The 24529-nt window shown below is 36.9% G+C and overlaps 1 protein-coding gene across 1 annotated transcript in view; it reads left to right on the top strand.

Moving 5' to 3' along the window:
• Nrg3 (neuregulin 3) overlaps positions 1–24529 on the top strand; it is a gene marked incomplete at its 5' end in the record, with an annotated part of 1004716 nt that overhangs the window by 591761 nt on the left and 388426 nt on the right. The window lies entirely within an intron of this gene.

The raw sequence follows: 24529 nt of genomic DNA on the forward strand, positions 1-24529 counted from the left end.
AGGAAGGAAGGAAGGAAGGAAAAGAAAGAAAGAACAAAGAAAGGTTGAAGTGTAGCTCGGTGCACAGGTTCTGGGTTTGATCACCTGTACTGAAAAATAAAGCTGTAATTTATTAAAACAAAAAGCACATGATGGCACATGAAACAAATTCATTGCTCAGTGAACCATTTAAATTTAAGTCAAACAGCTCTGCACCCACATTCACAAGGAACTTGGGCAGCATCCCAGGGTCCCTGTCCATGTGTTTCACCAAACAAACTGCCTCTTCCCTCAGAAACCAAGTCAACTTTCAAAGTACTTTCTTCCTTGATACTCTTATTTTTATCATCTAAGTTTAAACCTCAGATATTACAGCTTATCAGGCCTGCCTGCCTGCCTGCCTGCCTGCCTTCCTACCTTCCTTCCTTCCTTCCTTCCTTCCTTCCTTCCCCCACGGTACTGGGGTTTGAACCCATGGCCTTGTACACTGTAGGCAAACAATCTACCACTGAACCACGTCCCTGGATCAATTTAAAAATTTCATTTTGACACAGGGTCTTGCTAAGTTGCCCAGGTTGGCCTTATAATTTGTAATCCTCCTGTGTAGCTGAGATTTCAAGGATTTGGCCCCATATCTGATGCCTGTTGGTTTTTTTTTTTTTTTTTTTTTCTACTTGGTTTTATCTTTTGACTCTAAATTGATAGTGTTTTATCTCATTCCCCCTTTTCCTTCTTTTATAAAGTAACATTTACTTGTTGAGGATCTGGGCCCATGTGAATGGTACACTTTCCCACAGCTTGAACTTTTAACTGCAGATTCTGAATTAGGCTCAGCCTTTCTTCCTTTAGCAAGTTTTAAGGACCTCAAGAAGCACCCAAAGTCTGGTTTCATTCATTTTAATGATGTTAGCAGCTATTGATGCTTGACCCACTGCCCCCAAGGTTAATAAGGATTGAAAGTAGTGAAATTCAATTTCCATGTTTCTTTACATATTAAGGACTTCTGCAATGATGCATTTGTCCTTATCTCTACTTAGATACACAAGGGTACAGTTTATACAGGAAGATAAAGTAAAAGCTTAATCATTTATGTTTCTTTATCAGTCTTCGAGATAATGATATTTTCCTTTCATCCAAGATGACCATTTTTTTAAAAATGGCATTATGAAGTCATGAGTCTAAACTCAATTGATGAGTTTAGATCCACTGCACTTATTAACTTTCTGAGGACTCTAATTATCCTATATTTGAGGGTAATACTTTTGATTAAATAGATATCGATTTTCATGTATTGAATGATGACTATTTTGAGTGCTTTACATAATATCCTATGCAATACTGTCAAAAGTCCTCAAAATGGTCTTTCATAAATAAGAAAGCTGAGGTACAGAACATTTAAGTACTGTGTCAGTATTCCCCCAGCTCAGAATGACAAACCTGCAGTAAATACCAGGGCTGCCATTCTGTTTGAACAATTTGGGGCATTCATAGTGACACCAATGTACCAATCAAGTTTTTTTATTTTTATCTCTTTTGTGAAACACTAGTATGAATTATTAAATCCATTTTTCTTTCCATTTTATTGGTAAAATGGAGACTCAGAGAAGGTGAACAACTAGTTAAAATTTTGTGCAATAGATCATGCAGTGAATGTGTGAAACCCTATTTACCTTATATTTTTACTATATGTATAAAAATACCTATGATAAAGTTTAATTTTTAAATTAGGCACAAAAGAGGCTAAAATAATAAATAATAATAAAATATAACAAAGTATACTATAGTGACAGTTATGTGAATGTTCTCTCTTTTTCTCTCTCTCTTTCCATCTCATACTGTACTCACTCTTCTTTTGATACTGTGAGATACTACCACACATACACAATGATAATGTGAGGTAAGTAGCACAGCAAAAGTCTTGAAGCACTAAGATACTGCATAACATATGGACATAAGCACTGACCATCACTGTCATAACCATGATGGCTCCTGACTGACAGGTGGGTAGCATATACAATGTGGAAACACTGGAGATTATAGTGATTCGCATCTTGCACAAGAGGGAGCCACACTGTGTGAGATTTCATCATGTTAATAAGTGGCATAAAAAATAAGAATTGAATACAGTTTAAAAATTATGAATTGTTTATTTATATATTTTAAATTTAGGTAACTTTAGCTGCAGAAAATGAAATCACAGACAAACATGAGCTACTATGTGTGCTTCATAAAGAACAAATCCCAAGCTTGGACTTGGGCCCAATGGTTTTGGAGCAGTGTTGTTCTTTCCAGAGTGTGATCATTACAGTAAAGAGGGTAAGTTGACATTGTACCCCTACTTGAGGGCCCAGACGCACATGCAGAATGTGAATCTGCATATCTGTTTCCAAGTAGAGGCAGGTGGCTTTATATCTATCTATATCTGCATATGTATATGTATATGTATATGTATATCTATCTATATCTATATCATCTATCTATATCTGTACATATCCTTCACATATAGCTGAGTTTTAGGAGGGGAAGTATATTCAGTTTTTTAGTACATAATAGTGCATGGTGAAGTGCAATTCTAAAGATCAAATCAGAAATTTTCCTAAAATGAAGACAAATGGAGCTGTAAGCACGTTTAATTATTATATTTCCTACAGAGTTGTATCATTTTTTCTAAAGAAAAAATTAAGGAGGTAGATACTCCTAAGACAGCCCTTCTAGTATCACTTTGCATTTTCTAGTAAGGTGGATGCACACACACACACACACACACACACACACACTTGTCTCTTTTCTGTTCTCATCTCAGTAACTTCTGCAGTACTTTTTAACTATCCCATGCACCAGGGATTATTTTGTGTCCCTGAACAGCTACTAACTTCTTTATAAGAGAAGGCTTTGTGGCAGAAAATGTTTCAATCCTGAATTCTGCAGTTGCCTGTTATTTAAGTATTTTTGATGAGGTCAGGAGAAAAATATGCAGTCTGTAATGTTTGGAATAGAACCGCCTCAATAGCTGAATGTGAAAGAGTCCATGGGAGCATATTTGTTATATATGTGAGAGCTGGTGCTAGGAATATCTCAGAGAATGACTCAAGGAAGTCTGAATGGGTGGGGGTGGAGAGTAGGTACTTAAAATAAAGTTTCTCATTAGCTAATTAAAGTAAAAGTTTCTTATACAATTGTTCAGTTCTTATATTTAGATATGGTACATCTTCTCCCCCCCATTACCTCATACTATTTAAGTTCATGTGCACCTGCCATAGATATTTTCTGTTTGTTTTCTATAAAATTTAATTAGACTTCTAAAAAAAGCAACAGCTCATAAAGCAGTTATGATATTTCAATTTAATGCAAATCCACAGACTTAATTGCCTCAAATAGCAACATGGACTGCATCTTCTTGGGGTCTGGGATCAGCTGTTTGATGTGAGCACATTTTTATGTAGCGCACTAGAAGAATGGGCTTACACCAAGCAAAGGCATCAAAATGCTGTGCTTCCTAAAGCGTGCAATTTGGTTTTCAAATGAAGGTGAATTAAAATTAAGAAGTAGATGAGCTGCTTGATTCCACAGCAGGTTTCAAGTGGAATTGTCTTGGGAATAAAAATTAGCCTTAAAAAATAAAACTAGCTATTCCTCAGCTTCTATAATGATGTCATATTATATAATTTGGTTAGAATTGCTAACTACAGAAGGCCAACCCATCTTTTCTCACTAGCCACATAATCTTGGAACAGAAGGCTCTCCTGAAGGGTCTGATATCTTATGCACATAGACCTTGCTTGCAGCAGCTCCCATCGTGATACAATGGAATAATCTGAGGATCCCTGAGGAAACACCTACACATCCAGAATACCATAGAAGATTTTCTTCCAGTATGAATGCACATGGAAGGATCTTATAACTCTAGCCATAACTCAACAATATGCAATCAAGCCAACTATACAATAGCTGATTCATTTAATATGTTGATTAGATATTCTATACCCATTACAAAGGAATGCTAGTGACCTATACTTGTCCACGTAAAGACATGATTGCCATGGATTTGTATGTGATGAAGGCATTAAAAATTGTGTGTTAATGATGAGACTCTCTTCTTATATATACTGTCTTACTGCTACATGATGTGGCATTTCATCTTTGTCTCCCACCAATGTTCTGTCCCTTTAATCCTCCTCTGCTCCCTCAGAAAATTCCTCATCTCCATTTTCCCCACTTCCTTCTCCTAAAAAGTCAAATTCCTTAATTCTAAATATTTGCCATATGGCCAATCCATTCTTACAGGAGATTTAGAGAGATTTCCAATCTGTTCCCACTACTATATCTCACATTAAACAAAAACCTCTCCTTCTATATGTTCACTTTTTATAAAGATCACCTTCACTCTTTGGTCTACAGGTATAACCATATCTTTGAAATACAGATCAATCATCTCTTTGCAGTTCTATGGAAACACAATTCCCATTGCTCCTTGTACCCAGGTGTGAAATTTCTCTATGTCCATGTTCAAGGGGCAAATGTTGCTGAAAGAAAACCTCTCAAATCAGATAATGAGCTTTGGTCCTTTTGTGGTTCATCAATGAGCCCACCTCATCTGTTAGTTATTATATAATTATATAATAAATTTATTTTTATACTTATGAGCAACTCATCCATGCATCCTGTTTTCTCCTAAGACCTGCTGACCATTCTAGGCTGTTCTACTTCTTTGAGACACTGGCTCATATCCATAGCAGCTTCTTTTCCTCATAATAAGAATAAAAATCCACTTCCTCAGCTGCTTGCTGTTTTCACCTGTCTGTTAAAATTAATCCCATGCCTCTTGCCAATGGTCAAGCCCTTTATACATTGTTTCCTTCCATGCATCTTTTCTCAAAGATTTGGCCATGTCAGTGTCCTCTGTTTTGTCAAAACATAAATATGACTTTCTCAAGTGGTCATATGTGACATTTTGGAAAAATAGTTTAAAATTTCTCATTTTTGAAAAAGAAAATAAAGCTCCTCTTCACATCCTTTTCCATTCTTTCTACCTGCTTTATTCCTTTATTGATATTTCTTTTTAAATCATTTATATATGATGTCACCAGTCCCTTCTCATTCTTGAGCTGTTGTAGTTGGGATTTCATCCAGACCACTGCATGAAGCTATCCTTGTCAAAGTCAGTAAATTCAATTGCCCTGCCTGATCTTTATGTTCTACCCTCTTGGCTTCCTGGACACATTGTGTGATGTTCTCCTGTTTTGGTGTATGTGCTGCGGAAGACAGCACACTGTTCTGCTATTTTAACCACTTGCTGACCTTTGGTTACAGCTGATTTTCTGTACTCTTCCTATCTCTCAAGTTTCTATTTCATCATCCAATTTGAAAGCTTTTTCCTTTTCTCAATCTTACATTTTTTTTTCAAACTCCATAGGTCTCTTCTGCTTTCCTATCTATTGTCCTCCATTGGGTTATTCCATTCCTTCTCAAAGACTCAAATCAGGGGCTGGGGATTTAGCTCAGCGGCAAAGCGCCTGCCTGGCAAGCGCAAGGTCGTGAGTTTAGTTCCTGGTACCGGAGAAAAACCAAAACCAAAAAAAAAACAAAACAGTCAAAAAAAAAAAACAAAAATCAAAGACTCAAATCAAATACTTTTGGCAGCTTCTCCAGGGCAATTTAAACCATTCTAGGAAAAATCTGTTCCCTCCCATAATAAAATTGAGGCATGAATCTAGTTGCTGTGTGGAAATGAAGCACTGACGACTCACAAATGTTCCCTCAATGCCCGCTCATAACCACAAGAAGGGAGCATCGGAGGCAAATCTCTGGAGGCAAATGCTCAGGTAATGGCAGCTGCCTTTCCTTCTGTGACAGCCTTTGTCCTTCCTGTTTCCCATGGTGAGAATGTACTTTTCTATTTCATTCAGCAGTTTTTTGTTTGTTTGTTTTGGTTTTTTGATCATGAGCCTGCCACTGTGCTGGAGGTTCAGGATAAAATAATATTAACAGTCAACTCAGAAATGGAAGTCACTATGCCAGGTTCACTCTTAACCCTGTAGTAGATTAAGTGATTTAGTGCTCACAACAGCCAGATTTTATAGATGGAGACACTTAGACTCCATGAGGAGAGCTTAAGTTTGCAAGGTCAAAAGCATTGCAGGTGGCAGAACCAGCTATGGACACAGGACTTCTAGCTCTCATGTCCTTGAGGTCAGCACCTGGTGGGAAGAGCCAGAGTGATGGATTTGTTACAGTATGGCATAGGGGAAGAGATGTCAGAATATGTGGGAATTCAAGGGAAGAAGTTCCTCACTCTACCCAGAAGGATTCTGAGAGGTGACATAACCTGTGCTAGACCTTACAGGAGGTTATAACATTCCTATCAGTGGAAAAGAAACAGCAGAGAGTATGAAGTAACAGACAAAGAAGTTTGCGGCCAACTGAGGTACTTAGAAGAATTCAAGGAAGCCAGAGCAGAAGGATGTGTTTCGGCTGCTGCCAGGTATTGTCCCGGTGTGACGAGAGATATCTGGATTTGTGTCCTTCCTAATCTGTATCATAGTCTATACTGTCCACTAGATTAGTGACATCTCTCACATTTCTCAACTCATGTTTCTTGAAATTACAGTAAACCCTAAAGTTTGGATATTTTTCTCTTTGGTTTTTTTTGGTCCTGGTTGGATCAAATGGATTACATCCTTAAATTCCTAACATATTTCCTGGAGATAAATCTAAGTGATCCAAGCCCACTTGGGTGGCTCATTTAGGCCTCACTTTCTGTTGTACCCTAGGACTGCAGGGCTTTGTGGCAGAGCGGGGTGAGCATTCAGTACTGAGATGATGGGAGTCCCAGGCAAATCAGCATGGGTTGTTTACCTCAGCTGGAGGCCACTTAGTGTGCCATGGTCGCCTGGTACAGAGGTAAGGTATAGAGGCCTCAAGTTGGCGCATCTATGCAATTGTTCTATCAGTCCCAAATCTGTCTGTACCAAGTACAGAATAATTTCTAGATAAATATAGAAATATCCATTACATCTGAGCTCTGATATTTTAGTTCTTTTCTTTTATATGATCTCTGTTGTCTGACCTTGACACCATATGCTTGGATGTTTTTGTCTTTTTTTCTCCTGGTTAGGTGTATATGCCTGTATTTCTTTTCTTTTTTTTTTTTGTTTTTTTTCTTTTTACTTTACTTATACAAAAGAAAGAGCTGTCTTACTTGAGGTTATTTAAATAATAAATCTTGTCTTTAAAATGCTGAATAATATTTAAAATATAGTGAATACTCAGCTTTATCATTCTGACATAAACAACAGTAATATTTGGTTGAACATACTTTTGTGTGTGTCCAAACACATTTTCCTTTTGCATGTTTACTATTTAACAACACAAGACTTGCATTTTCAGCACATGTTATTGGATCATGGACATATTTATTCCAGATATTTTCCCTCTGCTCATCTATGTTTGTTTTATCTTCTTTTTCCATGCCCTCTGTGAAACATGATAAGCACTTGATTTCTTGGTATGTATGTTCTCATTCAGCTTGGGTCTTCAACATGCAGATAAAGAGAGGGCATTGTATGGGAATAGGATATATTAAGGGAAATTCTAAAGACAAAGGTAAAAAAGCAGAAGTTGTGCAGCACCGTTAGACCTAACTCTTGCGTAGGAGAAGAGAAAGCAAGTGACTGCAGTTCATTTCTGTGGTGGTTTGTCTGAGCAAAGGGGTATTCACTGTGTCAAAGTTGCTGCTCTGTGGTGTCGTGTCCAGTTGTTGGCTAGTCACTGCGGGCAGGAGGACAGAAGCCAGCACGCTTCCTGCAGCAGAGCTGAGCATCAGGTAGCTTTCCGCATTTCTTCTGTTCTGTAGAGCAAAGCCTAAATGCAGAGCCCAGTCATTGGTTGTATCAGTACAAAGTCTTCTCCTACACAATATTCTGCATCCTCTGCTTTGGTCACTTAACGGTGTCAATGCAACTCTTGCAGGTTGAAATATGAAACTCTTGTTTTCAAGTCACAACTATGTTTTTATTATGTACATATCAAAAATTACTCAAGGCATCTTATATTAATTGGAATTATTTTATAGGGCAAGATGTAAAATAATATAACATTTCAAATAAGAAGTTGTATTCTATTTGGAGTTGTATACTGAGAAATGAATTGATATTTTTACTACTTTGCTTTTGTATCCAATAATAAGACAGTAATTAGTCAATTTCAGACCATGTTTTATATCTTTCAATTAGATTTAAATTTTTCTCATTGATTTGATGTTTTCTTATTAATTCCCATGTATATTATAGTTTTGTCATTTTGAGAATAGAATGTGTCCAGTTTTTACTTACATCTGGTTATTGTTAGTGCAGATGGAAGATATTTATTTTGGATATGAGTCATATAAGGTACTGCCTTTCCTATTTCATTTATTAACTGTGTTAAGTCTTTAAATTTGGCTATCTTGTTTTATCTAGCTTTATTAATGTAGATTCACCAAAGATACAATTTTACTTTTCTTCCAGTCTTTATCTGGATTTATTAAAACATTTTCAGCATATTACACTTACTGCTTATCCATATGTTAATGGCAATGACTGTAGCATTTTGCTTTTAAAAAGTTGTGGGGTTTTTTTTTCAGTGTCTCTATTTCAAAGGATGCTTCTTTTATTCTATTTTTACGTCATTTTTAAATTAAAAATAATTGCTTAAAGACTTACATATCAAAATAATTGTATGACTTTTTCCTTCAAAATTCCACAAAATGACTCTTGTAGGTCCTTAATATATTTACTAAATCATTATTATATTTTATCCTATAGGGTTTCGGTGAGAATTACTGAGCTTTGTAGATATATATTGATTTCTAAAAATACTGATTTACCTGATCTATACTTTTCTTTCTTTTACTGTCTTTATTAGGATTGATTGTTCATGTCTGCTTTATAAAATGAATTAATGAGCTGTTCATCTATTCCAGAGTCTATAAAATTTTAATTATCTTTGTAATTATCTTTTATTTAAAAGAAGTCAAGATCCAGAAAAAGAAATGATGTTCTTCTAATGCCTTCTGGAGATGGGAACGAGAGAGACAAACTTTATACTCACTTGGCCCACATCTCTGTAGTAACTAGAGAGCAGATCCTAATTCAGATCTGCTTTTCCTTTGCTAAGTTGCTTGTTTGTTTATAACTTTTCAGCACGCCATAATCTTGATCCAGGCATTCAAAGTTATTGTTATGTTGTATGCTCTTAATTCTGTCTTTTACTACATAGCAGAAGCAAGAAATAGCTTTGACTTGGAGACCATAGATAGCTGCAGTTTGATTTGTGATTAAGGACTGTACTGAGTAGTGCTAAAACTGAAGCATATAGGGAGAGGAATCCTGAGGCTAACAATGTGGTGATTGTAGTTTGTCTCACAAGATAACAGTCCTTTGTAGAAAGCTATTGCTAAAATGCATCTTAACACTTGACTTTTAAGACATATGCCAGAGATCATGTTTAATAACCAATGTGATTATGGCTCTTTCCAGTTTTGATAGTCAACCTACTATCTGAGTTTATTTTTCCAATTTTAGAGATTATACTAAAAATGATATTTTCTACTCTGTCTCATAGTTTTGGACAATTTTAGTATTTTGAAAAAATTTTATAACATGCTATTGATTTTTTGCCTCTTAATCATGCTGATATACTTATGTAGAGATCATAAAATAGAGTAATTTTACTTAAGTTTAATCACAAATGATCAGTGATATCATTATTTAATGTGTTAAAATATGCCTCTGCTTTTGTGAGCTCTATAATCATAAATTAGGGATTATTTTTTGAGAAATAGTTGTTATTTAGTTCCTTTTCTCAGGTATGTAGCAAACAGATAAAATGTAGGATCTTGAATAAAGTTCACTAGCCATCTCTCCTTATGTACGTATTCTTTGGATAAATAGCTGAATGATGGTGTATGATCCTTTCCATCAGAAATTCATTTGTAAGAAAAAAAGTGTTTGTGAATGCTTGAGCTGAGGCTGGCAGTGATAATATTTTGCATAATTATATTGTCTGTTGATTCATTTTGCATCTTTCTTTGGATGGAGCTTCTCCTGAATTAATGAAAACTTCCATTTTATAGTCTATTTGAATTGAAATCGTGCCTTGGAAACTCTGCTTTGATTGGACCTCCTGATGCATCATTTCCCAAGGGCATTTGTAAGAAAGAAGAAAAAAATTGTAGATAGGAGGTAACCTAAGGTTTTCCCATTCCCTAGGTCCCTGTACTACTCATGTGCTGTGAAATGCCATGGGGAAAAGGCCAAGGTCCTAGGGTGTATAACTGCTGGGGCTTAAATTTTCTCAGCATAACACTGTTGCAATTCTCACACATATAAAAAGTCAGCTAAAGCCTAAGGCCAAAGGATCTCCATAAATTCAAGGCCAGCCTGGGCTATATAGTGAGTTCAAGTCCAAGCTGGACTACAGAGAGAGATCCTGCCTAAGAAAACAAAGTAAGTTAGGAGATTCTCAGTTCTGATATACTGCCTGTGCATCTGTCTTGAATGTATGTATGGGGATGGAAATTCTTAACCCATAACTCTGCTAGCTTGTTGCTCTTGAGATTCTGGATGAATCTAGACACAGAGTTCCTATTTTCATAGTAGGACCCTGCGGTGCTAAGTGTGTCAGAGCATATCCTGGCCCCTCAGAGCTATTACTGCTGAAGAAAAAAATATAGGGATGGATTCTTTGTTCTGAGATCACATTCGTGAGTGCTATCTTCATAGCTCAGCAGGAAGACTTGCTGTAATGCAGACAGAATGCAAGACAAAAAGTCACTCTCTCAATGTGGGCTTTCTTTCTTTTATTGCTGGCACAGTACTGAGTACCTCCTCGGTGCCAGCTTCTCCAGGAACCTCTGAAATGTGGAGATGAGAAAGTTGCGCCCTGCAGACTTCCATGATGACTGGGCCGTGAGATGAGGGGCGCCATGATGAGCACCACTGATCTGGCTCCCTAGGAGCTGGTCCACGTGTATGACAAGAGGAAGGGCATTCCAGGCAAAGAAAGGATCAGCAAGAGTGGAAGCAAGATGAAATGAGCATGTAGGAAATGATGGCATCCATGGGGGTTGGGTTCCACGACCCCCACAGAAAACAAAATCTGAGGATATCGAGGTCCTTTGTAAGAAACAGTAGAGTGTTTCTATTTAACTATGTGTATCTTCCTGTATACTTTAAATCACATCTATGTTATTTGTGATACCTAATATAATATAAATGATATGTAAATAATTGAAACACTATCCTTAAAAGAATAATGACAAGGAAAAAAAGCATTTATAGGTTTGAGAGATATATTATTTTCCAAATGTTTTCCATCCATGGTCACTTGAATCCGCAGATGCAAATCTGTGGATGCAGATGCCTGACTGTATAGATTTTATGGAAAGCTGAAATGTGAAGGATTGGAGGCAGCCAGGTCAGTAGGATATGGAGCCAGACATTCCCACGAAGGACTGTTCTTCCTTCCTTACTATTGTTGAGAGTGAATATCATTTCTCACTTGACTCTACACAGTCAGGAAATGACTTTGTTCAGCTCAACTGCAGAAAGCCCAGTTTCTGAACCTAGTTCATAGTAAGTGAGAACCATACTGTAGGAAATTTTCTCAGGATGTTTATTTGGGGGACCCAGGGTGTGATTCCTATATTTTGGGGATTACAGTTTTAATTCCACCCTCCAACTTTAGCCCAGAACAAATTTTTACACACACGCACACACACTCTCTCTCTCCACCTGAACTTTATGAAGCCATAGTTGTCCTGCTGTCTATATCCAGACTGTGTTATCTGACAACATGAATTAGAGACATTCTTCAGAACATCTAGTGACCATATCATTTCCAGATACAGAGAGAACAATTTCAGCAGATAGGACCTTCTTCAGGGTAATTTGGAAGACATCTATCAAGCTCTCTTTTTTCTGAGTTTGATTATTGCTTTTCAGTGAGTAGTGACACTCTGTGACCCACTAGACTCTTGGAGAGGAAGGCATCTTCAATCCCAGGACAGTGGAAAATCCCTCCCCTGCCTCCCTGGGGATCATTTGGTTTGAGATTAATTATATAGTAACTATGCCATTGTTTCCTAAACTAGGTCTGGGATTCCAGCATGGAAAGGTATAGAAGTCTGCTGTTATATTAAGGACATTCTACCCCTGATGAAGGGAAAAATCTAAAGAAATAAATAAGTGAACAAAAATAAAATGTATAAGGTTGTACTGATAGGCTTCAAAAGCATAGTTTTATCAACAATACTTAGATTGAAATTCTTATATATTGTATAGAGCATTATTTTGCCACTCCCTAACTATAGAGAACATGGGGGAACTTAATTAGTGAGTAGACTTCATCTTCCATAAAATGGATTTGAGTACTATTTAGGTTTAATATAATAAATACATAAGATAATGTATGTAAAACTACTTTGTATTATCTTTGGCACTTAATAAGCGTTTGATAAATGCTAATTCTTATTCTTTTTTAATGACTTGGCTTTCAATCTCAGAAGGTGACAACCATATTTCCTTTTAGATATTTTGTTTTCATTTTTTGTTAGTTTAGCATTCAATAGGTATTTGCTTTTTAATTAAAAATAATTTTTTGTTGTTTGAGGGTATATGTATATATAATATATTCAATATAGCAAATTTTCAGAAAGAAAGAATAAATTCCATTCATGGATCATTAAATAGCATATAAATGACATCTTACATATTGGAACAAATGCGAAGAGATTGTCCTCTTCATTTTGAAAAGTTCTTTAAAAAATAAATAGTGATAGTGTGTAAAATTAATGGCTTAAGGAATGCTCAAAAATGCAGTTTGGTTTATAAAGTTTTAAATTGTGCATTGAGATAGAAAATTACAAAAATACTTCAAAGGCCACATATACTTTTTTCCCACAGTACTCCAATAAACTTTGATTTCAAAAGCAGATGTAGGAAATAGTCGCATGACTGTTCCAGTGTTTTGTCTTTGTTATGATATGGTATGTTGATTGCACCAGCGCCCATCAACTGATGCATTAACTTGCTTGGTGGTAGATATTAAATCAATAAAATGAAGAACTTTCTAAAGAAGAAAGAAAACCTATCTGAAGCATAATAGGCTCTGTTAGTGGGAGGTTGTTTAGGTCGATATGAGATAATCACTCATGATGGTGTTTTGCTCAGCTGTGATAACAAATAAATTCCAATGTTTTCATGGCCTCACAGTAAGGATGTTTATTTCTTGTTCTCATAGAGTTGCTGTTAAGTCTGTCAACTCTTTAGAGCAACCATTCTCCAGGCAGTTCCTGTAGGACCCATGATTTTTTCAGCTCTCTTCCTCCACTGAACCCATGGCCTCCATGCTTCTCACTGAAGGTCCAGGTAAAGAGGAGACGAACCAGCTCCTAAATCTTCATCCCAGAAGTGGCGTCAATTCTTGTCACATTCCTGTTGCTCATTATTTATCCTTATGTGCCCATCCTACCTAGAAAGAAATCTTGGAAGGACTGTTGTCCCTTGGTGAAGGAAGTATATAACACTCTCAGTTACTAAGGTTTGGACTCTAGAACAAGCCTGAAACTGTTGTCTGATATTCCATTTATTAAAAATTGTAGTTGATGAAATTTATCCAATGAGTCTTTACCTCAACGATGCTGGCAAAAGGGTATTAAAGTTGGACAAATAGTCACTAGCTGCTGTTCATCCTTAGTATTTTGTAGGAACATGCCATATGTTATATCTCTAGACATCCATTCCCACATAGGAGCAGGAAGAGGCTTCTCTTATTAATCTCTTCCATGTGGACAGGTACTTGCACTTGACATTCATTGTGTTTGCTTAAAACCAGCTGTAATAGTTCTATAATAGCTGTAATAATAGACAATATATTGAGACAAATATATGCAAATCAATCTTCTGTGTGTGATATTTCTGTCTCTACAAGTGGTTCCACACTCTTCCCTGCCATCTCCAGGAACTTAATTTTCACTATTTTTTCACTGAATCACTTTGAATCCTGTAGGTTCTGCTTCCAGATGTCTCTCTGGCATACCTTCTTTGTATAATTCCAAGTGCTCTTTCTCTTTAATGAAGCCCCTCATATTCCTCCTTCAAACTTACACACACACACACACATACACACACACACACACATACACACACACACGTACATGCACATACATACAAGCTCTCTCCCTAACTATATCCTTGCTAAGTGGATGAAAATAAGATCTTAGAGACTTACCAGCAAGGTGGTAATATAAATATTACATGTGGCACATCATAGCACAGGGAAATTTGAACAGATGCTGGCTATGCTGGACTCTTGCAACTATAACTGCCCTGTCATTAGAAGTGATGGAGAATCCATACAGAAAGGCTAAACAGAGAAGGAAGTAGAAGCAGGTACATTTACTCAAGTTTGACAGTGGATATTTACTGATAATAATGAAGTAATTTAATAGTTTAATATTAAGAAGAACTGCCTACCAGTTGAACACCAGCTTTAGTCTAGTTAACTTACTTAAAACACTGAACATAGTAGGTAGACAGTGTAAGTGAAGAAATGCTGCAGTAATGAAAGAACTCAAATCTCCAGGTGTTAACAAATTAAAATTATCTCCCTGACACAAAATCTGCCACAGGCCCAGTACCCTGTTTGCAAGATGATGAACTTGGCTGGGAAAGAGCCTACAGATTTGTACACTCTGGTCTCTAAAGCCATTACCTCAGGAGGTGGGCTATACTGCCTCTGTACACAGCTCACTGACCAAAGTAAGGCCCGTCGCCATACTCACGTTTAAGAAATGGCAGAAGTGCAATCTTTCTCTGTGAGCTGAGCATTCAGAAAAGCCATGGGAATATCTACCCAGACAGTGTCTTGCATATTATGAAGAGTTCCAGCCACTATTGAACCATACCCTAAGCAGCCTCTTTCTCTGTTGACATAGGTTTTTTTTTTTTGCACTTACTTTACCTCTTTTTAACACCGAAACCCCTTGTCATTTACACTCTCCATGATGTGAATCTTCACTACCTTTCTATTTATAGGTTCTACTGCTTCTCCTTACTTTCCCTCGAGTCTGTCCAAGCTGGATTATTTGGTTTCCCCATCAAACCATTGCTTGTCCCTGAGGCTTTGTCTTTCATTTACTTGAATTTAAATGCTATTGATCTTCACACATTCTTATGTCTTATTTCATGTCGAGCTGTTAAATTTAAATGTCTTAAATTTCAATTCTCACCATGAACTTCCATAGCAATATCCCATTTTTTTATGACACTATTAGGCCCAATATTATGTTTAACTTATTTTTGTATGTGATTATCTTCCAGGCCCTTCTAAGAGCCTGCACTCACTTGAAGATAGGGCACATGTCTGATTTGTCTGTGTGGCCCCTCTTGTGACAACCTTACTCAAAGAAGTACAGAAATAATAAAAGTAAAAACAGTGTTGACTCACAGCAGGAAGCAGCCTGATATTGCAGAATAAACACTAAGGATAAGAAACTTTGGGTTTTAGTTTCACCAGAGTTACTTACTAGCAGTATTACCTGAAGCAAGTTGCTTAGTTAATGGCAGTCAGTTTTCTCATCTCTAAAGTGGAGTCAGTGTTAACTGCCAGAGCCCACCGTCTTACCATGTGGCTGGGAGAGAAGCAAGTCAGATCTGATCGTAGCACGTGGATGCATGTTACACAGATTATCCTCATGTTAAAGCTAAACTCTGATTTCAAATCTTCAGTTGACTGCGTCGGTAGCACATTTATTTGTTTACCATTTTTTCTTCCAAAAATATTTTTTAACCAGTTTGGTGTCCTGACATTTTATGCTCCCAGTTTTCTGCCTGCCTGTCTTTTAGTAGGTAGTCATATACTGGAGTTTCTCAAGGCCTGGTCTTAGCCCCTTTTCCTTTATCCTTTCTTCTCTATACTTTTTTGCTAGATAAACTCATTTTTATTCACACCATAAATTCTCATCTATAAACAGGTAACTCAAAAATACCTACATCATGCCCAGGTTTTTCATAGAAAAAATGAAGCTTTGCATCTAACTTCTTAATCAAGTTCTCCACTTGGATATACAGCCCATGCCAAACACAACTTTGTGCATACTGGACTCGTCCTTGCCCTCACAAGCCTTGCAGTTTTCCATTGTCTATTGTTTTAGCCAATGACACTGATACCTACTTTGTTTTAAGGCTGAAATCTATGGTAGAGTTCCTTTCCTTCCTTGTGCATATATCAGTAAATATTGATATTCTACGTTGAACCTTCCTATATCTTCCTGGTTACCTTAACATCCTAACCACAGCTCACAGCATGCACCATAGATCCCAAGGGAGCACTTTCCTAACTGATATGGCTTTCCTTCATCAGTCAAGTCTGCACTGCATCCTGTCAAAATGTAACTGCTAGGCCACTACTTAAAATGGACACTGTTATTTTCAGATAAATATTAAGCTCCTTACCTTGATTTTTAAGATTTTGTATGGTATGAACATATTTGTGTCCATAGCCCCAGCTTCTGTTACATGCCAGTTGCTCTCTGCAACTCTAACTTTCTGGGTCTTGTCATAGCTATTGATTTTACTCTTATTGGCTTGATTAATATATGCTTTGCTCATTGACAGCTTTGATTTCTAGGATAATGGGGATAGTTGATAGCTTTTAAATAGAAGTTATATTTCAAATAGCTACTATTGTGCTTTGCATATGTCAGGGAGTCAAAACATATTTGTTAAGTAAATGACAAACTAAGTAAATAGGCTCCTTTGTCAACCATGAATTGAGCAATGATTCTTCAAATGGTGTCATAATGAACTCAGATGTTAACGGGGCATAGTTTTGTCTTCAAGGAAAAATCCACTGATACAAGGATCAATTGATTAATATGTGCATGTGATAAATATGACCAGTGATGTCACAGAGGATTTTGCACTGAGGAGAGCATAAATGTCCCCCAGGAAGAGGGCTTGACGCACAGGAACCTTCCACTGGAACCTTCCACTGTGACCCATGGTTCACTGCAGGGACCACGTGCAGCATTGTTTGAACATTTCTGTCCAGTCTGTGCAAAGATTGTGACTGTCTTTCATCCTTGTCATTCTTTCCCTATGACACATTCTTCCTTCAAATCTTAAGAATTTCAAAACACTCAACAAATTACCAGTACTATAAATTTCTTTTTATTTGCTTTGAACAATGAATACAAAATTTTCTTTAGTTATGGGTTGCTATGTGGCAAACACTATACTCCCTATCTTCAGTGTTTTAACGTATCACTGAACCTTTATAATGATGGTATCAGGTAAGAATCCTGTGGCTACACTTGGTTACGTGACTTTCTCAAGGTCATATGAGTGGTAAATAGGATTCCCCTCAGTGTGTTTCCTGACACCACTACAGAAATTGTATCCCTCTCCTCTGATATACAGTCTGGACTTGCAAATTTCCATTCATTTCCACTAGTGCTACCTTTACGTGGTCAATTGTAGGTCACTAGGATTTCTCCATTCCTACCTTCAATTGTATCATTGTCTTGTCTCACCTTTGTGTAAAGATCTAGTTGGCTCATTGCCTCCCAAGGTTCAAGCTGCGATTCTAGGAAATCTAGGGGCTGTAGTTCATCCATGGGCTATAGTCAAGATACATACTGAAGGAGAAACTCTGCATCTGTATTCTACCAGAGGAAAAATCTACTGATCCATTTTATAGATGACTTTAACTCTAAATTTATCTGCTCTTTATGTGTTAAAATTTTCGTAGCTTGTTTTGTTTTTGACACAGTTTATTATTAAGCATTTCTTTATGGCTACTAGATTTTATTTATATATTTATGTACAGGTATATATATTTTTGGAGCATTATGTTGCTCTGGCTGATTTTGAATCAATGATCCTCCTGCTTCAGCCTCCCAAGTAGCTGGGATGACAGATGTGTCCTACAGAGTCCTGCTGATTAACAAGCTTTACATTCTATTAAGAAAACTGCTAAACTTTGTTATTTAACAGTTAAATACTTGATGTAAAGGGATACTTCCCTTACCTTAAGGAAACTTATAGTAACTGGTAGAAGATGTACAAATAGGTCCAACAAAACTAGGTGAAAGATTGAACAGAAAAAGCCATAAAGACATTAATCATATAGAAATGTTTTAGCTTACTCTCAATTAGGTAAATGTCAATCAAAGCAACACAAGATTTGTTATTTGCAGATACTGAGGACAAAGGTTTTGTCTAGATTTCAGAGTAGTCTTTAGTATTTCACATCATTATCTGGAGTGCAAATTAGTACAAATATTTGAAGAATACGTTGACAATGTTTGTCAAAACATAAAAGCCACCAACTCTTTTACCAGCCATCTACTGTTGTGAATTTACCTTACAGATGCATTTTCAAAAGCACATCATGATACTTTTGTAAGAGTTTCTGCTGTAAAGCTCTCTGACTTATCAAATAAAAAATGTTGCCAACATGCTGAAGACACACTGGAATCAATGAGATTGGAAAAGTCATATGGCTCCAGTTAATGAACAGCATGCTGATGATCAAATAGTTCAGCCTACTGAGGCAGAGCAGTGTGTGTTTAGTTAATGATCACTAAGGAACAAATAAACCCTGAGCTCATGGAAGTGACTGGTGATCACATAAATAAAATTAACATGTTTATGCTAAACTACACATGAAATAATTTGTCTTGAAGGATACACTGTAGGAATATATTGACAATCACTGTTGTTGGTAGAAAGAGTGGGTTGGAAATCAGGAAGGGAATAAGATTTTACTTTGTGTTTAGTTTTACATTGTTTATTTTTATTAAGTATATGGATTACTCTCAGTTTTTACAAAGAAAATTGGTATTGAATTATATAAATGCCTGTCCTTTATGAAAAAATTCTAAATCCAAGGACTTTGAAAATCCTTCCTTCTTTTATAAATGTGAATACACCACTTATATATATTTAATACCATACAATTTATCTTCTTTTATTTAACTTTTCCCCTTAGCTTTTTTCAAATCTCCATGTGCTCTCACATACTCAATCTATCCTTATTAAGCTGCTAATTCTGCTGGGAGAGAATTCTTGGTGTTTTAGAATTGTGAACCTAATATTGAAGTAGTCTGCTTATTTGTGAAATGATTGCTCTTCAAGGTTGATGGTTGATGTTGGGGGTACTTAATAAAGTTAACTCAATTACAGACCCCCCCAAGTGGAATAAATACCCCCTTGTTTTCCCCTGTGATTTGTGCATAATGTGTGCTATATTGGAGCATGTCTGCACTTCTTCTGAATTCAGCATTATGTATTTCTTCCATCACGCTTGACCTTCAGATAAAGTCTAATAGTTTAAAATCATGATCACTGCTTTAATAATAAGTGACCAAGTGGGAAGCATCCAGAAATAGATACCTCAAACCCTTGATACTATTTCATGTGCTTGGAATTTAAAGAACTTACTTTGCAGAAACAGTTTTTTCCTCCATATCTACTGAACTTCTTGCTTTAGAAATTACTTTGGTTTTTGTTTCTCTTTGTTTTCCATTTCTCTAGAAATTTTTGTAAACTCCATGTAGAAAAGACCTGATCAGAGAAGTTGTCTTATGAATATCTCAGCTGAAATCAGTGTGCTAGTGTGAGTACTAACTGCTTAACAAGTCAAAGGTTTGAGGGGCTATGCATAAAGAGAGAACATTTTGCCATGAATTATTCAGCTAACCATGGGATGCTGTTATCTCCACTTCAGTAGCTTTTAATTGCACATGTAAGGATTCTGCTTATCTGGCATTCAATTTGATGCCAAGGTGCAGTTTGCCCAAGCAGGCAAAAGCAAGAAATTAGGATTTCATCAGAAAGCTGCTGCCATTCACAAATGTATTATGGAATATGGCCTAGGGTTGTAGCAGGATGCAGAAGACAGAGATAGGAGCAATGGAGGGGCATAGGAGGATATGTGACATAAAACTCTTTTCCTTTTGACCTTGCTGTGCAATGCTGAAGCTTGAATTTAAAGCCACACTGCATGTGCTACCTCTATCTACTGTATCTGCTTGGTTAAAGACCCAAGGTTGATTTCTATTTTTTTTTTTTTAAGGTTGATTTCTAGGTCAAAAAGGACACCTTGCCCTTTAAATCAATCTCAGACAATCCAGTACTCTTCTGGGCTAAAAAGAGTCTTGTCTCAATTTTGAAAAGCTGGTAGATTTCATATTTGACAGTATATTCAACATAGGTTTGTTAAGCAAGCTAAATAATTTTCCTAAAACTTTTGCCACATCTCAAATTCCCCTCAGACATATCATTTGGCACCTGTGCAGTAAATTTTGCTCAACAATTTACTTAGAAAAAGATGGTTTTTGAGAAGATTTAATTTGAAACCTCTTCTTCATTTGCACTGCTCCCCATCATGGATGACTCTTCATATTTCCACACACCCATTTCCAGAGTTCCTTGTGTCCATGGCATGGGCTTTGCATCACTTAATATTCACTGTGCTCTGTGAAGAGTGAAGAGGACATGGAGAGGGTAAAGACCCACAGGTAAAATCCTTCACTTTAAGGAGCTCAGGACTAGACTGAAGACACAGCTTAAACCTATGTGGTAATAGTTATTGCTGCGTTGGAGTTTGGTACCAGGACACAAGGAAGCATTGTCGAGATCTGGGTCACTGGTGCTTTTCTAAGCATCTAAGGTTTTCCTGCAACAATAAAACTTGAAAATTTAAAGCATGTTTACATTTGGCATGTTTAGATTTGGGAAGACAGGAGGGACAGGCACCTCAACTACTACAGCCGGGATGCAAGTTCCTCAAAAACTTAAAACAGAGTTACTCTAAGATCCAGCAATCTCATGGGATGTGCATCCAAAGGAGTTGGTGTCAGTATAACAAACAAAAATCTGCATTTCTGTGTTCATTTTGACATTATTCAAAATAGCCATGATAGGGAATGAACCTCAGTGTCCAGCAATAAATGAGTGGATAAAAGCAATATCTCTATGATACTATTCAGCCTTAAAAAAAATGGAAATCCTACCTCTTTGGACAATATGAATGGACTTGGAGGACACTGTGTCACAGAAATGTGATCTCATTTACATGTGAAATCTAAAAACATCAAACAGATAGAAGCAGAGAGTAAATGATGGTTTCCAGGTGCTGGTTGTGGGATGGGGTTGGAGAGCACAAATTTGTCCAAAATTGCATATGACAAATTGTCAAAGAGCACAAAATTTCAGGTAGATGAAAAAGTTAGTTCAAGAATTTCCTGGTATACTGTGGTGACTAGTACCAACAGCAATATACTGCGTACTTAAAAATTGCTGAGAGTAGATTGTAAGTGTTCTCGCTGCAAAAAAAGATAAAGATCAGTATGTGGGGTAATATCTATGTTAATTAGCTCAGTTTACCCACCCCACAATGCATACATATTTCAAAACAGCATATTATACATGAAATTTTGTCAGTTAGAAAATAAAACTCCAAATGAGAAAAATCTACATGAGGAAAATCCCAGTATTAAACATTAAAGGATGTTTAATTCAATCATTAAAAGGTCCTTTCAACTAAGGCTGGTAATTCTTGGGCACAGCTAACAAACATTCAGAGCTATGAAGACATAGAATATCGGGAAGGACAGCGAACATTAAATCGCCTATTGGAACAAAAGGACACAGGAGGCAGAATGGCAAGCAAGTGTGAGGAACATACAGAAATGGTCAGGTGCGAACTTAGGTAGTGCTGGCCATGTGTGTACCCTTCTGAAGGTAATGGAGACCCAGTGATAAATATTGAGCAAAAATGATGTCATCAGATTTCCAATGTAGAAAAACTGATGGCATGACATTTTTCTCTGACAGTTTCCTTATGGGTCTCTACTTTTAAGAACTTCATATCAACAGTCCCATTCCTGATAGATCCAAAATAGCAGAGGCAATACATGTCAATGTACACAGCAGAGAGTTTAAAATCTGGTCCTTTTTTATGTGCTCTCAATTTTGTCATATGCCATTTTGGACAAAGTACTTGTCCTTTTCTATTAGGTGTAAGTTCCACAGTGCCACGAGACTAAAACAATTACTCTTGCACAAATGATGCTTAATATTTATGGAATTACTAAATGAATTTCTGGGCCTGTATTATTCAACTTTCCTGTTGCTGAACACAACATCCAACATCAATAATTTAAGGAAAGTTTAGGGGCTGGGGATTTAGCTCAGCGGCAAAAGCACCTGCCTGGCAAGTGCAAGGTCGTGAGTTTGGTTCCCGGTACCGGAGAAAAACCAAAAAAAAAAAAAAAAAAAAAAAGGAAAGTTTAGTTCAGTTCACGTTGTAAGGGCAGTAAGTCCATGGTCGGCTGACAGAAATATCACGAAGGAAAGATGTGGCAGAGCAAAGCTGTGCAGTTCATGGCAGCCAGAAAGTGGAGCAGGGAACAGCATCAGAATGGAAAGGCCAGGAACGAGATATAGTACTAATCACCGCGGCCTACCTAGACACACAAAAAATGTGCTCCCCCAGTTCCCTGGCTGGTTCCCAAGACAATCAAGGTGACACAATCAAGCTTAATCACCATAGGGTTTTTTTTTTTTTTTTTGTAATTTTGACTAAAGTGAGGAAGATTAGAAATGTTTGTTGACCCCCTCTTCCACTACTGTGGCATGAAGAGTCCCACATGATGCTAAGATAAGTGCTCAGTGATAGCATACCTCTTCAGGAGTGCTACTATTGTTGTACCATGTTGTAGATCCAGGGTCAGTACAGAAGGAGAGGAGAAACTCCAAATGAGCTTGCAGACACCTTCTTCTCCAGTGCATTATTTTCTTCATTTGGATGACTCTTCTTTCCTGCCACCGCTTCTCATGCATCTTTTTTATCTTTCTCCAGTTGAAATGTCTTCTTCACAGGGACTCAGTTCAAAGGTCTCTTATCTGTTTGTTCTGCACTTTCCTAGGAATACTTAACAACACATTTGTATTTCTAGTTCAGATCTTTCTCTGGAGCTCATGATTGACAATCTGACTGCTCACTGGGCATCTCTAGTTGCATTTTTTCCCATGTGCTTTCCTCCCTTACGATTTCACCAGATTTTTCTTTTCCTGGCACCTCAAAAACTCATTTCTGCTCCTCTACCCTCTTGGACATCTAACAATCTTTTCTGTGGGTCTGGACTTTTCCAAAAGGCAAGCCAGACCATTCAATTAAGCTGTTTTTAGTTTCTGCCCAGTGAAAGTCCTCAAGGCCAGGGATACAAAAGCTGGCTGTCGTCACCTTGAAATATGTGAGGGATTGTACTTAGGAAAATACAGAAAAGATAAAGGCTTTTAAATTAATCTCTTAGAAACAACACTTTTTTCAGATTATTTTGAAGAACATGATGAGCTTTAAACACCCTGTTGCTTTCAGTCAACATCTGAAGTCTTCATTTGTTGATTTTCATTGAAGAAAATTCCAAATCCCTGGAAAATGGCAAGTTTCCAGAGATTTTAATCTTTTAGTGGGAATTGGAACATATTTTTCTTTCTTTGTGATACTGGGGATTGAAACAAAGTCCTTCGTGCAGAGCTACATCCCAGCCCTTTGTAATTTTTTTTTTTTTTTTTTAATTTTGAGAGTCTTTCTAATCACTAAGTTGCCCAAACTGGGCTCAAACTTGTGATCTTCCTACCTCAGCCTCCTTGGCTGCTGTGGTCAGCTGGATGATTTTTTAACTAATGAACTACAAATGTCACTCAGCACATTTTCCCGTCTTATTTATCTGGAAGGATAAAGACACCATTCATGGAGTCATTCTTAATCTGCTTCCCTCCAACCACACCTATACTGTAAATTATTTTTAGCCCTTCCACCTCAAAGGAAGGAGTATTTATGTTTCCCAATTCTATTGTTTGTTCTCCAACTATTATTTTCTTTCCCAATTCCCTCACTGTTGGCTGCAGTCATACAAGAAAGTCTGTGAAATGCCCCATCCTTAGCACTGCTTTTTCTGAAGCAACTTCTGCATATAATGCATAGAGAATTGTTCTTATTCCAAGATAATCTGTTTTATTTTTCAAGCTAGACTTTACTACCAGAACTTCTTGAAAAATTGTGAGTATGGCTCTTGGAATAACTCCATGAGATTATTTGAGGATAGGAAACTTATTGTAAGCTTTTGATCCTAGGGCCTTGCACAGGGCCTAACAGGATTCCTCAATATGTCTTTTAATCAAAATGACTTGTATTAAAATAAATTTCTATTCAAAGCTTTTATAGTAAAAGAAGTAAAAATGAATCTCACAGAAATCAGCATAAGCTAAGAGTTAATCTAATGTTGCATAGTTAAATCCACCAAAGGAATTTAGACAAATTGTATGGAAGGAAAAGTAAAGTTGAATATCTTTAATATTTGTATGTTTGATGGTGAGAAGCTGGATCATAGAGATTTTCCCACATGTGAGAGATAATAGTCCGTTGGACTTGTTGCAATAAAGGTCAATATTCCCATGAGATGTTAAACTTGCAGAACACTGGAGAATACAAAATGTTA

This window comes from Chinchilla lanigera, unplaced genomic scaffold, assembly GCF_000276665.1.
Source record: "Chinchilla lanigera isolate Chin_1 unplaced genomic scaffold, ChiLan1.0 scaffold00109, whole genome shotgun sequence".
NCBI lineage: Eukaryota > Metazoa > Chordata > Mammalia > Rodentia > Chinchillidae > Chinchilla > Chinchilla lanigera.